The sequence below is a fragment of the Drosophila yakuba genome, unplaced genomic scaffold, assembly GCF_016746365.2.
Source record: "Drosophila yakuba strain Tai18E2 unplaced genomic scaffold, Prin_Dyak_Tai18E2_2.1 Segkk5_quiver_pilon_scaf, whole genome shotgun sequence".
In the NCBI taxonomy this organism is placed as follows: domain Eukaryota; kingdom Metazoa; phylum Arthropoda; class Insecta; order Diptera; family Drosophilidae; genus Drosophila; species Drosophila yakuba.
Genome location: NW_025048824.1, coordinates 538,354 through 553,628, shown reverse-complemented (window position 1 = coordinate 553,628; position 15,275 = coordinate 538,354). Strand labels below are relative to the sequence as shown.

General features: G+C 39.6%; 1 long non-coding RNA gene across 1 annotated transcript; it reads left to right on the top strand.

Moving 5' to 3' along the window:
* The first annotated feature begins 2,426 nt into the window (after positions 1–2,426).
* Positions 2,427–7,338, top strand: LOC120322341. The gene is made up of 2 exons (XR_005562119.1): positions 2,427–3,960; positions 5,998–7,338. It is a non-coding gene; the product is annotated as an uncharacterized LOC120322341 (long non-coding RNA).
* The last annotated feature ends 7,937 nt before the right edge of the window (positions 7,339–15,275 follow it).

Here is a 15,275-nt window from a genome sequence, read left to right as displayed (position 1 = left end):
AATAGAAATTTACATTACTAACAAAAAAAGGAATAAATATCAAAACATTTAACAACAGTGTGGGCGTTGCAGTTTTAGGCGGTTTGTGGGCGTTATAGTGGACGTGGCAACATGAATCGACAAACTTGTGTTACGTCTATGTCTATGGAGTCTGTATTCTTAGTCTCAACTTTATAGCATTTGTAGTTCCTGTAGATCGACGCTCATACGGACAGACTCGGCTACTGATCCTGATCAAGAATATATATACTTTATATGGTCGGTCACGCTTCCTTCTGCCTGTTACATACTTTTCAACGAATCTAGTATACCCTTTTACGCTACGAGTAACGGGTATATACAAAGATTAGATCGTAATAAGATCTTCACAACTGAAAATTAAACTTATTTATATATATATATACATATATTATTTATTTATGTAAAGTAATATTACAAAATAAGACAATTGTGGCATATACAGAAAACCTTTTAGTTCTTAAAAACTATAGTAATAACTAACTTACTGACTATGGGATTAGTCCTCTAGAAAACTAATTTGAAAATGCATAATGGAAGTTAAGTTGGAGTTAAATTTATTTTTGTTTCGGATGATGATCTCATCAATCGGCTTTGTATTTGCTTTTTCATGCAACTTACGGGAACTTAATAAAAAGGAAGATTGAATATCATCTTAAAAATCCTATTTTGTTTTGTATTTGTAATTTATTAATATGTTTCCCAAAAGATAGTTCGTAGGAAAACTTGTTTATAAATAACTAACTTATTTTTAAAGGATAGTTTAGAATTCCGATTAATAAACAGATATCAAATAAGAATTGTCTTATATATTTTGTCGACTGTTGTATTAATATGACCCTTAAAATTTTTTTTGTGAAAAATATCTATTGTGTTTTGTTAACGGTTAAAATAAATGGAAGATAAACCATTTAGTAAAGTAGTCAAACATTGAATTTAGAGTGTTGTAGAATATTTTAATAATTAGAAGACGCACCAGTCAAAGTAAGGCTGTGTGTTTAGCAAACATAAATGTACGACAATTAGCAACAGATGGTATGTCATACATATAAACATTGTATAGAGTGGGTTCGAACACAGATCCCTGAGGGACATCGGCTTGTACTGATTTCATTTTCGAGTCTAGGAATACATGAAAGCTTCTATCCGTTAAGAAAGGTTTAGCTATTGGAATGATTTTTACAGTTTTCCATACAGCAGGGAAGTATCCGATTTAAAAACATTGATTGAAAATTAAAGTTAAGAAAAATTGAATTTATTGAAAGGTGCTTAATACAGACGTTAAGAATCTTATCAACTCCAGAAGTTTTCTTAATTTGTAGTGTCTGGATACAGCTTGAACTTCGTTTTTAGAGATGACAGACACTGAGAAAACAGACAAACAACTAATACTTTGTAAGGAAGTGTTTACTTTACTTAAAGTGTCATCGTCTGTGAAATGAGATGTCAAGTTATGTTTTTCCTCAAAAACGTCAGCTTACAGGTTGGATTTCTCCAAGCTAGTTGTGAACTGCTTGTTGTAACTTGAACATTATTTTAGTCAAATTCCATAACGGTTTCGAACCTTTAGACAACCCAGATAATTTAAGGTCCCATAAATAGTTATTAAACATGAAAGCTCTTCACATATTTTAGACTTGAGGAGGTTCAGTCAAGCTTTATAAATTGGTTGCCTAGTCCTCATCTATTTTCTTTGAATGCTATTTCTATCTAAAATGGTGCATTTTAAATGCGTAGGTAGCTTACGTCAGGAAAGTTTGATTTTGATTTAGGGCAAGACAGATCAGTGGCTTGGGGGAATATTTTGACTTCCACCAATATTATAGAATTTAATGAGCTCAGACCTGTTTATGTGAAATACCATTTTAAATAAAAATTGCTACTTCCTCGCCCTTAGAGGAAGTGCAAATATTCCTATTCACAATGTAGTTCGGGATTAAGAACCTGGTACTTTGAGTCAGCTCGGTTTCGCTAAAGAGACATACATATATGAACTTGCTTTTTAGCTAGGAACTCTTTTAATTCAAGTCGTTTTGAATAGCACTTCAATACATAATATTAAGATAATTAAGAGAATTATTATACCCGTTACTCGTAGAGTAAAAGGGTATACTAGATTCGTTGAAAAGTATGTAACAGGCAGAAGGAAGCGTTTCCGACCATATAAAGTATATATATTCTTGATCAGGATCAATAGCCGAGTCGATCTGGCCATGTCCGTCTGTCTGTCTGTCCGTCCGTATGAACGCTGAGAACTCAGGAACTACAAAAGCTAGAATGTTTAGATTAGGCATACAGACTGCAGAGACATAGACGCAGCGCAAGTTTGTCGATTCATGTTGCCACGCCCACTCTAACGCCCACAAACCGCCCAAAGCTTCCACGCCCACACTTTTGAAAAACGCCCACAAACCGCCAAAAACTGTCCTTCGCACTTACACTAGCTGAGTAACGGGTATCAGATAGTCGGGGAACTCGACTATAGCGTTCTCTCTTGTTTTATATTATATTGTTTGGAAATAAATGGCGGCAATCAATTTCTCGTGCAAGCAGACCTTACTTGAGGAACTTACCAACACCATTATTCCTAATGGTGTAAATGCCTTCCACTGTGATATTGCACATCGATATTTTATCAACGGACAAAAAATACTTTCTCACCTGCATTGACAAGCTTTCTAAATTCGCTATGGTACAGCCGATTCCGTGTAGAACCATAGAGGATCTAAAAGAACCCATGCTACAACTCATGAATGTTTTACCCAGGGCCAAAGCCATATACTGCGGCAATGAACCATTTCGCCGTCAGCATCTCGAATGCACCGCCCCTCCATAGCGTCTCCAACAGGCAGGTGGAACGCTTCCACAGCACGTTGATCGAACTTGCTAGAAGCCTAAAAATGGATAAAGGCATAAGTGGAGTTGATCTCGCTGGCCACTGCCAGATATAACCAATCAATCCATTCTGTCATTAACAAAAAGCCAGCTGAGGTCATGCGGGTAAATCGGGACGATCCACAGGATGATGTCCAGGAAAAAATAAAAAATGCCCTAAACACCCTAAGCAGACAGAGCGTTCAAAGTTGACGATAAAGTCCTATTAAAGTCAAACAGGCGACTAGGCAACAAGCTTACTCCCCTATGTGAGGAGAGGACCATCGAGGCGGACTTGGGGACCACAGTCCTAATTAAAGGGAGGGTGGTCCACAAAGAGAACCTCAAGTAACCCAAGCAGGTCCCAGTTGCGGATCCCTCGGAATTTTCTTTATTTTTCTATTCATAGCCACTTGGCATAAGTTTTCATAGTTTTTTCATTATTTTTTGCCACTTGGCATAAGTTTTATTATTTTTTATTATTCATAGCCACTTGGCATGTTTTTTATAACGTCTTAGTATAATTTATTTTATATCATCTATTTACTCCATTTATTGGTGGTGGGCAACTCCATTCAGAATTCGTGTTAATCAATCACACATATTACAGGACGTTTCCAACGCTTCTACTCTGTTTTCTGGCCATGCCATCGGCCCATATTACCGACTACTCCCGAGCAAATTACATTCCCGTCATCGACGGTAGAGTCTTAGTCTGTGAGGAATTCGTTTACGTTAAACACAGCCAATATCTCTGAGTAAAGGCGGGTGGTGGAAGAAACCGACAGCATGGCCGATATGTTTCCCCAATCCCACATGAGAATGCTCCTGAACATTACCATCGCTTATCTCCGTGATATGCTCGACTCGTTGAGCGTCCATCACCGAGATGCCAGGAGCTTAGACTTTCTGGGAACTGCGTTAAAGGTTGTCGCAGGGACACCTGACGCTAAAGACTTGGAAAAGATCAAGTTTACTGAAGCACGACTAATTGAATCACACAACAGCCAAATTGAAATCGACACCAGAACACAAGTTCGAATTAACGAACTCAAATAGATTTTAAAGGTTTGTAAAAGTGCACAAATTGATTCAGGCCATTTATACGAAATACTTTTAACTCGTAATAGAATCATTATAATGGAATTACAGAATCTCATGTTAATTATCACAGTTGCAAAAATTAGCATAGTAAGTCCAAGAATTTTGGACCATGCTGATTTTGAGAGTGTTTGGGTCGAGGAGCCACCGACACCCCCATCCGGGATATTTTGTCCGTTGCGTCCGTAAAGGTTTTACAATCCCCTATACTTTATAATAAAATTCCCCAGGGTTAAAACAGTCTGCAACAAATTTACCATTCGTCCTGTGGCACACCATGATACGGTGTTAAGGTTAGAGGATAATGTGGTGGCGGAATGCGATGAAGAAATACGCATCGTCAAGAACTGCTCCATAACACCAGTGGTCACGTTCTGTCAACTATCCACAAAAAGCTCGTGCGTTCGTGAACTCCGCCATTATCTGCATCGGTCTAACCCGCCAGCGAGTCACAAGGTCCAAAAGGAGGTATTAGACCAAATAGGGTCGGCCGAGGGCGGCCTTAATTCTGAGGGAGGAGTAGTTTACTAAGTTAAGTTAAGTTGTCCGACTACATCGGCGCTGACGTCCTCACCACCTTTCCTACGGACTACGGAGAGGGACAACCTAGGTAATACCCATAAAACATAATATAGACATCACACAAAACTCCTGGCTGCCTATTAAAATGCGTCACTAACCCGTAGTTTTCGGAAAAGTTAATTATACCCGTTAATCGTAGAGTAAAAGGGTATACTAGATTCGTTAAAAAGAATGTTACAGGCAGAAGGAAGCGTTTCCGACCATATAAAGTATATATATTCTTCATTAGAATCAATAGCCGAGTCGATATGACCATATCCGTCTCTTTGTCCGTCCGTATGAACGCTGAGATCTCAGGAACTACAAAAGCTAGGAAGTTGAGACTAAGCATATAGACTCCAGAGACCTAGACGCTGCGCAAGTTTGTTGATTTATGTTGCCACTCCCACTCTAACGCCCACAAACCGCACAAGGCTGCCACGACCACACTTTAGAAAAATGTTTTGATATATTTTATTATACCCGTTACTCGTAGAGTAAAAGGGTATACTAGATTCGTTGAAAAGTATGTAACAGGCAGAAGGAAGCGTTTCCGACCATATAAAGTATATATATTCTTGATCAGGATCAGTAGCCGAGTCGATCTGGCCATGTCCGTCTGTCCGTCCGTCTGTCCGTCTGTCCGTCTGTCCGTCTGTCCGTATGAACGTCGAGATCTCAGGAAGTACAAAGGCTAGAAAGTTGAGATTATGTATACAGACTCCAGGGACATAGACGCAGCGCAAGTTTGTCGATTCAGGTTGCCACGCCCACTCTTACGCCCACAAACCGCCCAAAACTGCCACGCCCACATTTTTGAAAAATGTTTTAATATTTTTTCATTTTGTATTGGTCTTGTAAATTTTTATCGATTTGCAAAAAAACTTTTTGCCACGCCCACTCTAACGCCCACAAACCGCCCAAAGCTGCCACGCCCACACTTTTGAAAAATGTTTTGATATTTTTTCATATTTGTATTAGTCTTGTAAATTTCTATCTATTTGCCAAAAAACTTTTGGCCACGCCCACTCTAACGCCCACAAACCGCCAAAAACTGTCCTTCGCACTTACACTAGCTGAGTAACGGGTATCAGATAGTCGGGGAACTCGACTATAGCGTTCTCTCTTGTTTTTGTATTAGTCTTGTAAATTTTTATCGACTTGCCAAAACAATTTTTGCCACTCCCACTCTAACGCCCACAAATCGCCAAAAACTGTCAGTGTTGAAGACTCTCCTTCGCACGTCCACTAGCTGAGTAACGGGTATCAGATAGTCGGGGAACTCGACTATAGCGTTTTCTCTTGTTTCGTTGATCGGAGTCGGACTACTGTATCATAAAAATGTCATTAGAACAATAAAAAAACGATATTTTGCAAGTCACCAGGTCCGGATCGAATCGATGCATCAGCACTGAAAATTTTACCCCTTCTCGGTTCCCATAGGCTAACTAACATCTTTAACCATTACCTGTGGCTATAGTACTTCTCGAATGAATGGAAGCGCGGCGAAGTAATAGTCCTCCTCAAGCCTCAAACCTGAAGCCAATCTAGCCTCCTATCGTCCGACTAGTTTGCTGGCAATTTTTTTCAAAAATACTTGAAAGAGTATTTCTGCGCAAATATTGCCAATCTGGACGAGACCGGACTGATCCCTGATCATTAGACGGAGTACTGCTGCGCCGTTTTTCTGGACTTCTTTTTACAATCATACCCCTTCAAAATTCGCACTTCGCCATTCTCAAGTCGTATCCTCGAATCGATGAAACATCGTAGTCAACGCGGAGAAATCTCCGCATACAACCTTCGCACTAAGCAGGGGAGAATGTCCCCCCGTCACACTCAAAGGGGAAACTATCTCATCGATAGTTTCACCTGAACGCAACCGGGCCGGCCTTCGACTAAAGCAACTCCACTGGCCTAAACTTAAATCTTAACCTTAAATCTTAAACTTAAACTTAAACGAAAATCTCCAACTCCTCATCTACAAAGCAATTTTGAAGTCAATCTGCACCTATATGATACAGCTGTGGAGCACGGCAACCGTTTCAACCCGGGTAACGGAGGAGACCAACCCAACCACCTTGCCATCCACCTCCTAGACAATAAGCAATCCCTGAAATGCCTAACTTGCCTGACTTGGATGACTTGGTCTGTAAAAGTTGAAGCTCATTTGCAAATCGGGATGTTGTTAACTGCTTCTTAAGTTAAGAGGGCGATTTCACGTTTCCCAGGTGAAGGAGAGTGTGATGCTTAGATCCACATGGACGACAAATGCCGGAGTTGCACTGCCTCAGTTCATTTATGCAAGAAGTGATCCTTTTTGCTTTTAGCTGAGGTCCGGTTTTCAAAGCTCTGGTAATAATATATTAAGTGTCCAGAAGCATTGCAGAAGGCACTGATCGCAGTGCTCAGACTTGTGGCTAGAAAGGCGGACATACGTACATGAGATGTTTTATTACTTCCCATTTGATTGCACGCATAGCGTGCCTGAAAAACTAAACGATGATTGGGGCAAATCTATTTTGTAATAAATCCAATTATATAGCATAGTTACATCATAAAAAGAACGGACTCGTCAAAAAAATGTAATGCTGAGCATGATAATTGTTCCACTCACTCTATTATAAATGACAGCCGCCTAGCGTTTTAAATATGTCACCCTGTTTGTATCAGCGGAACCGTTTGGGTGATTTGCACTATGTATTTGACCCCATGTCGGGGTCAGTGTTGAGCTAATAAGCTTTTGTATATGATTTATATTCGAATGAATAAATTTTAATTTGATTGCTAAAATTTGTTTAATTGGCATCGATCCGCGCATGCATGTGTTATGAAAGCGAAATTAATAAACGACTTAATTCAAAAGCGAACAGCAGAACTCTAAGATAAGAGAGAGAGGGGCGAGCTCAAATGCTTCTGCAGTCTCTCTGCATATATAACGAAAGATATTGCACAGCTGAGGTGACGTAAAGCCTAGTTGTGTATCCAAAGTTGGCATGTTTACGATTAATACATATAGGATTTGCTGGCGGCTGCGATACTCGACACTGGTGTATACTACAATTTTGCAATCGAGAAAAAATTTAAAAATTTACATTATAGTTTCTAAGATCTCGACGTTCACATAGACGGCCAGATCGGCCGTTTATTTGGTCGAAAACGCTTCCTTCTGCCTGTTACATACTTTTCAACGAATCTACTATATCATTTTACCATACGAGTAACGCGTATTAAAATATATATAATGTAAAAACCTTGGAAGAAACCGCCATCTTATTCAACCATTTGACGAACCCGATTTGCTGTACCGCTAGACTGTACGTACATTATGTATTTACATACATATGTATGTATACGTTTTGATATTAGTTCAATTATTTTTTGTTGACACATACGCATATGATATGTTGATATTAAAATGCAACTAGGCTATGGTAGAGCGGTTAGAAAATATGCAATATATATTATGACACGGAGACAAATCCTTAATATTTTTCTAAATTTGGGTTTGCATTAAAGTAAAAAACTAAGCGGTGCTTATTTCATTGGTATTTAAAAAAAATTGCCTTAAACAAATACAGCCCTAATACAAGAGAGAACGGTATAGTCGAGTTCCCCGACTATCTGATACCCGTTACTCAGCTAGTGGAAGTGTGAAGGAGAGTCTTCAACACTGATAATTTTTGGCGGTTTGTGGGCGTGGCAAAAAGTTTTATGGCAAATCGATATGTCTCTAAAGTCTGTATGCCTAATATGAACTTTCCAAAAATGTTGTCCAACTATTTTCAAACCAATTACAAAAGTAGGACAACATTTAAGAAAATGGATATCCAATAATTCAGAAATAATATCAACAGTAGTACTGGGGATAACAAGGTTCTTAATTAAAATACTTGGACTTTAATGGGAACCTCATAAGGATTTATTTAAGTTTAAAGTAAGTTGCGGGTCATCCAAATTGACAAACAAAAATATTATCTAAAATATATGATCCCTTAGAATGGTTGGCTTCCGTGACTATTTTAGGAAATACACACTGCTGCAGTTGTGTATGCTAAAGTAGGAGATGCTGTAACTCTAATAGCTAGTAAAATTAAAGCCAATCCGGCACTGTGTGCCGCTCATTTGTTAAGCCTACTGATCCAAAGAATAAAAGAGTCATTAATCAGTAAGGTAGAAATTTATGCTTGTAGTGATTCCACTATCACTTTAGGATGGATCAAGAGTGGCCCAAGTAAGGTTAAATTTATCAGACGAAGAACAGATGACATTGGAATCATGTAAGGTCTGAAGAAAATCCAGCTGATTTAGGATCTTGGGGAATTTATTTAAAACAATTGACACACGGAGATCTTTGGTAGAAAGGTCCAAATTGGCGTCGGCAGCAATTGAAAGAGGAAACGACATTTATAAATACAATACTAAATAATAAAACCGATGATTCTATTTGCAATTCGTTGGAGAGGTATTCCTGCTTTCAAAAATTAATACGTATTATAGCCTACATAATCAAATTCATTAAAATAAAAACAAAAAGTTAATCGTATTCTTCCTTCTTTCAGGTAAAAGAATTAAAGTTAGCTGAAAGGATAGTCTTAAAAAAGCAAAAAAACCTAAATTCAGTCAAGACATAAAGTGTTTGTAGGTTAGGTTACGATAGGTTTCACCGGCCGTCGGTTATCCGACGCACTTAGACCATTAGAGGTCCATTGTGATACCGTGTATGTTTTCCCCTTTTACCCGTCGAGGTTCGTGTGGAGTTAGCAGTTTCCCCAGCCAGAGGCGCTGGTGAATTTTTGTATTCGATGTGGATCGGTGTCGGATAGGTCAGACGTGTCTATCAGGAATCTGCTTCCTAGTTGAGCAAAACTTTTCGCTTGCAGTGCTGGGCAGCGGCATAGTAGATGCTCTACCGTTTCTTTCATTTCATCGTCCCTACAGCTACGGCAGAAATAATTATACAAGGCATTTTGTCTTCTGGCATGGGTGCATATCAACCAATGCCCTGTGATGACTCTCATAGCAGTGCTGAGGTTTGCTCTGGTCAACCTTAAGAGTTTTGACGTTCTTTTTGAGTTTATTTTTGGCCATGTTTGGCGTGTTAGGCGACAGTGAGTGGTATTTTCCCATATTGTCTGTTTGTTTCAGTTTAGGTTTTCCATAAGTAGTAGTTTACATGTGGCTAAAGGCATACTCATGCCCTTCATCTCTTGTATGAGTGGCGCGGTAGCTACTTCATCTGCGATGGGTACTCATATAAGGCTGATTACGAATTGTTGTGTCATCTCGTGTAAAAATGAGCGGCAATTCGATACTGTTTTTGAGCGGCTTGAGATTGAGCCAATCGATTTGATAGCTGCTTGGCTTGGCTATTACTGAAAATGTTTACGTGTGAGCTTTCCGGTTTTAGTGCTTTCAAATGCTTTAGGGCCTCCCTTATTTCTGCTACTTCAGCTTGGAAGACGCTGCAATGATCGGGGAGTCTAAACGAGATACGTAAGCCTAGCTGTTCGGAGTAAACTCCTCCTCCTACTCTGTTCTGTAGTTTTGACCCGTCCGTATAGAAGCATATAGCATTCTGGGGGCATAACACAATTCTCTTTGTTTGCATTTAAAGTACTCATTCGTTTTAGTATGTATTCAGAATACATACCATTCAGTTGTCGCGATCTCTTTGCGTTTTCTTTGTATGCGTTCGGAGTTTTGGGCACCCGAGCGAAACGAAGTCAATGAATGCGCGCAAAGACTAAATGAAGCCAATAAATTTTCAATAGAAATTCAGAGTACTCTGAATTCTTTATGTAGTCATTGTGTAAAATGAGTTCGGACAGCGCGGAGGTAAGTCTAAGTTTTCTGTGTTTGTGTATTATTATGTGCGTGTGCGTCTTATTTCATAATATTGTAGCATTTGTCTAAAACGAATATATAAATTGTGTTGTCCATGTGTTGTCAATTATAAATATTTAAAAAAGAAAAGTAAAAAAAAAATAATAAAATCGTTTATATAGCTAACGTCAGGCGACGCTTAACTTGGAAAATATTAATAAAATTATGTTTTTACACAATAACATTGAAAATTAAAAAAAATATTTATATATTTATAAGATACGAATATATTGTATTATCAGTTATGTAATAATAAACAATAATATTAAAACACGAATTTAGCATAGCATAATATATAATATATATATTGAAACTCACACACACACATATACGCAGACCAGCCATTTGAATCACCCATTCACTTTACTCGGTCTTCACTTCATTCGTTTCAGAATGTGCCGTTTGAATTGAATGAATTGAAGTCGGCAACGCGCGCCTACTTCACTTCGTTCATTTGCAAACGCGCCGAAACACGAATGTCTCATTTGCCGGTTTGAATGGTGTTATGCACCCCTCTAGTTTGTATGTACTCCGTTGGAGGGGGCTATTTAAATGTTATAATTTGTTGAAACTCACACACACACATATACGCAGACAAGACATTTGAATCACCCATTCACTTTACTCGGTCTTCACTTCATTCGTTTCAGAATGTGCCGTTTGAATTGAATGAATTGAAGTCGGCAACGCGCGCCTACTTCACTTCGTTCATTTGCAAACGCGCCGAAACACGAATGTCTCATTTGCCGGTTTGAATGGTGTTATGCACCCCTCTAGTTTGTATGTACTCCGTTGGAGGGGGCTATTTGAATGTGTTTTAGGATACATGATTGATCCGCTTCTTGTGGGTTCCACTGTTTGGTATCTCTAAGCCTGATTGCAGTTTCTGTAGCCTGTTCCATGCCATCTAGTTCTGGGCTTGGGAGGTTGAGTATGGCATTTAGGGCTGTGTTGGGTGTGATGGGGGTTGCTGTCCTGAAATTTTCCAAATCGGCTGAAATATGAACACTCGAAAGCGTATGTTTACTCGGCGAAAATAGGTCTTACACTGAAGCTTATTCTAATTAGCTAGGCTCTCCCAAGCGCAGCGGAGACTCCTTGGAGACTCTGTGGTGAAGAGCGAGAGAGCGTGAGAGGGAGCGGACAGCGGGTGGCAATTCAAACCCCGTAACTTGGGTTGCAACATAGCCATCCTTCGGCAGGCTGCAGGCACCAGACACGATCCACCCAAAAACTGTTTTTTGGGCGACCGGAATTCCCTCGTCAAAGGTCAGAAATCCGGATTGGATGACCTTTTGATAAACGTCTGCTCCCAGGACCATGGAGACGGTAGCAGGCCGATGGAACTGGTCATCAGCCAGCATGATGTCCTGGAACTTGGACACCACTGTGTCGCTCAATGCCCGGACAGGTGTGCGGATCTGCACACTGGGCTCGATCTTAAGTACGACCTCTAGTTTCGTTTTCGCGTCGACCCTGGAGCGAATCGTCGTCGTGCAGACCTTCTCGTCGCCAACATTGGTCATCGGAAGCGTAAAGGCTGACGTCAACGAAGCGTCGATGCAGCTCATGGGGGTGCACGGATCGATGAGTGCTGCGGTCTCGAAGGTCTTCGTCCCGGTCTCTAACTTGAACAGCGCTGTCGGAAGGATGTTCACGCTGTGGCGTTGCATCAGCGACGAGAGCGATGGGCCTGGCGTGATCGATTCCGGGCGTCGTGGCGGTGAACTCCTACACTGAGTTGGCGGATTTTGCCGGCGGGAACGCTGGGAAGAGGACGAAGCTGCTTGCTGGGTTGGCACCGGTTGGAGACGAGAGCACGCTCGCGACCGCGAGCATTTGGAGCAGCGTGTGGTGGGATCGGTCGCACTTCTTGCAACGATCACCGCTTCGGCAGTCTCCCGTGGAATGCTCGTGAGCGAGGCAATTGGCGCAGTATTTGTTAATGAGGACTGCTCGCAGACGCTTTTCAGCGCTGAGCTTTAGGAACCTCGCGCACTCCCGAAGAGGATGGATACCGCGGCAGACTCGGCATCGGTAGGATTGAATACCTCGGGTACGTCTGCTCTCCAAGGCACGAGCACTGCGTGCGTTATGTTGACGAGGGGCCATGCTGCGGGTAGTTGAATGTCGAAAGGAGATCGAAAACGAAATGAAAAACAAGAGAGAACGCTATAGTCGAGTTCCCCGACTATTAGATACCCGTTACTCAGCAGATAATTTAAAAAACAATAAATATGCCTTCATATATGTACGAAACTTTTCGCCGCTCGAATTAGCTTCCGATTAAAATTCTGAAATCGGTACCCAGGGAACACCACGTGGAGGCCGTAGAGTTACAACGGGGTCGTTTAAACCAAAATCAATTTTGGGGACCTACGAGTCGACTTGAGTTTTCAAACTTGGAAAGTTTATAAAACTCCATGTTTCCCAAAAATGTTGTTTTTCCGTAGCACACGGAGGCATAGATATTGTTTGTATTAAGATTAATATTATTATTAAATATTTAAAAATGAATTATTAAATTAAATTAAATTATCTCACTTATTTAAATAATATATTAAATATTAATAAATATTAATTTTTTTTCTTAGGTTTTTTGTTTTTATTTATTTTTTTCTTGGTTTTTCTTGTTTTTTTTTTAAATTAAATTATCAGACTTGTTTCAAAATATTAATTATTTTTGTAGGTTTTTTTGTTATTATTTAATTTTTTTGTGTTTTTTATACCCGTTACTAGTAGAGTAAAAGGGTATACTAGATTCGTTGAAAAGTATGTAACAGGCAGAAGGAAGCGTTTCCGACCATATAAAGTATATATATTCTTGATCAGGATCAATAGCCGAGTCGATCTGGCCATGTCCGTCTGTCCGTCCGTATGAACGTCGAGATCTCAGGACTCCAGAGACATAGACGCAGCGCAAGTTTGTCGATTCATGTTGCCACGCCCACTCTAACGCCCACAAACGGCCCAAAACTGCCACGCCCACACTTTTGAAAAATGTTTTGAAATTTTTTCATTTTTGTATTAGTCTTGTAATTTTCTATCGATTTACCAAAAAACTTTTTGCCACGCCCACTCTAACCCCCTCAAACCGCCCAAAGCTGCTACGCCCACACTTTTGAAAAATGTTTTGATATTTTGTCATTTTTATATTGGTCTTGTAAATTTCTATCGATTTGCCAAAAAACTTTCTGCCACGCCCACTATAACGCCTACAAACCGCCAAAAACTGCGTTTAAGACTCTCCTTCTCTCTTCCACTAGCTGAGTAACGGGTATCAGATAGTCGGGGAACTCGACTATAGCGTTCTCTCTTGTTTTAAATTTTTTTTATTAATAAATACATTTAATACCTAAAAAAATGAAATTAAATTATCAGACTTATTTAAAAATGTTAATTTTTTTTTTTTGGTTTTTTTGTTTTTTTTTTTTTTAAATTTAATAATGAATACATCTAATAACTAAATAACTAAAAAAATTCAAAAATATATACTTATTTATTTTATATAATTAACTACAATACCTAATCTGCCTCCCTAACGCTAACTAATATACCACTGTGGTAACTATATGTGGTCTCAAATGTGCGCGAGTTACCACATCTACATCTACTTCCCCACCCCCTAAACCTCCACGCCAGAACCATTAGTTCATTGGCCCGCATCTGACCACATCAGCAGTCTACATCTACTTCCCCACCCCCTAAACCTCCACGCAGAGCCGCTAGTTCGTTGTCCCCTCATGTTGCAACAGTGTAGGCGGAAACAGCTCAGCAAAACGGAGGCATTCCCCAAATCCGCTGGGTCAGCAGATTCGCGATCACATAGCCATACATAATACATTATTCTTCTTTGTAATAAGTCAGTCTTAAGCGACACTCCACGAGAGTGAGATCTAAAATAAAATCACAAACCTTAATGGGAAATACCTTTTTTTAATTAAAATCGGGAAGAAACAATAGAGGGAAAAGAAACACAAAGGACCACAATACACAAAAATGAATTACAAATGCCACAACAAAACACACAAAATACACAAGAAATAAATAAACGCGAGTTGAAAAGATGCAATCATATTGAATGGAAATTACATAACTAAAGAAATTTTTTTATATAAAAGAAGAAATAAAATATCTGATCATGTAAAAGTTCAAATAGAACAATTATAGTGATAAAAAAAAAAAAAAAAAATCTTGGTGAAATGATTTAAACAAATCAGAAAATATAACAAGAGAGAACGCTATAGTCGAGTTCCCCGACTATCTGATACCCGTTACTCAGCTAGTGGAAGTGCGAAGGAGGTCTTCAACACTGACAGTTTTTGGCGGTTTGTGGGCGTTAGAGTGGGCGTGGCAAAAAGTGTTTTGGCAAATCGATAGAAATTTACAAGACTTATACAAAAATGAAAAAATATCAAAACATTTTTCAAAAGTGTGGGCGTGGCAGATTTGGGCGGTTTGTGGGCGTTAGAGTGGGCGTGGCAGCATGATTCGACAAACTTGCGCTGCGTCTATGTCCCTGGAGTCTGTATGCTTAGTCTCAACTTTCTAGCTTTTGTAGTTCCTGAGATCTCGACGTTCATACGGACAGACAGACGGACAGACGGACGGACAGACGGACGGACAGACGGACATGGCCAAATCGACTCGGCTATTGATCCTGATCAAGAATATATATACTTTATATGGTCGGAAACGCTTCCTTCTGCCTGTTACATACTTTTCAACGAATCTAGTATACCCTTTTACTCTACGAGTAACGGGTATAAAAATATATTTATGTTGTGAATCAAAATATACAAGTGAGTGATTGAGGCTCGTATGTTGGAGCGTAG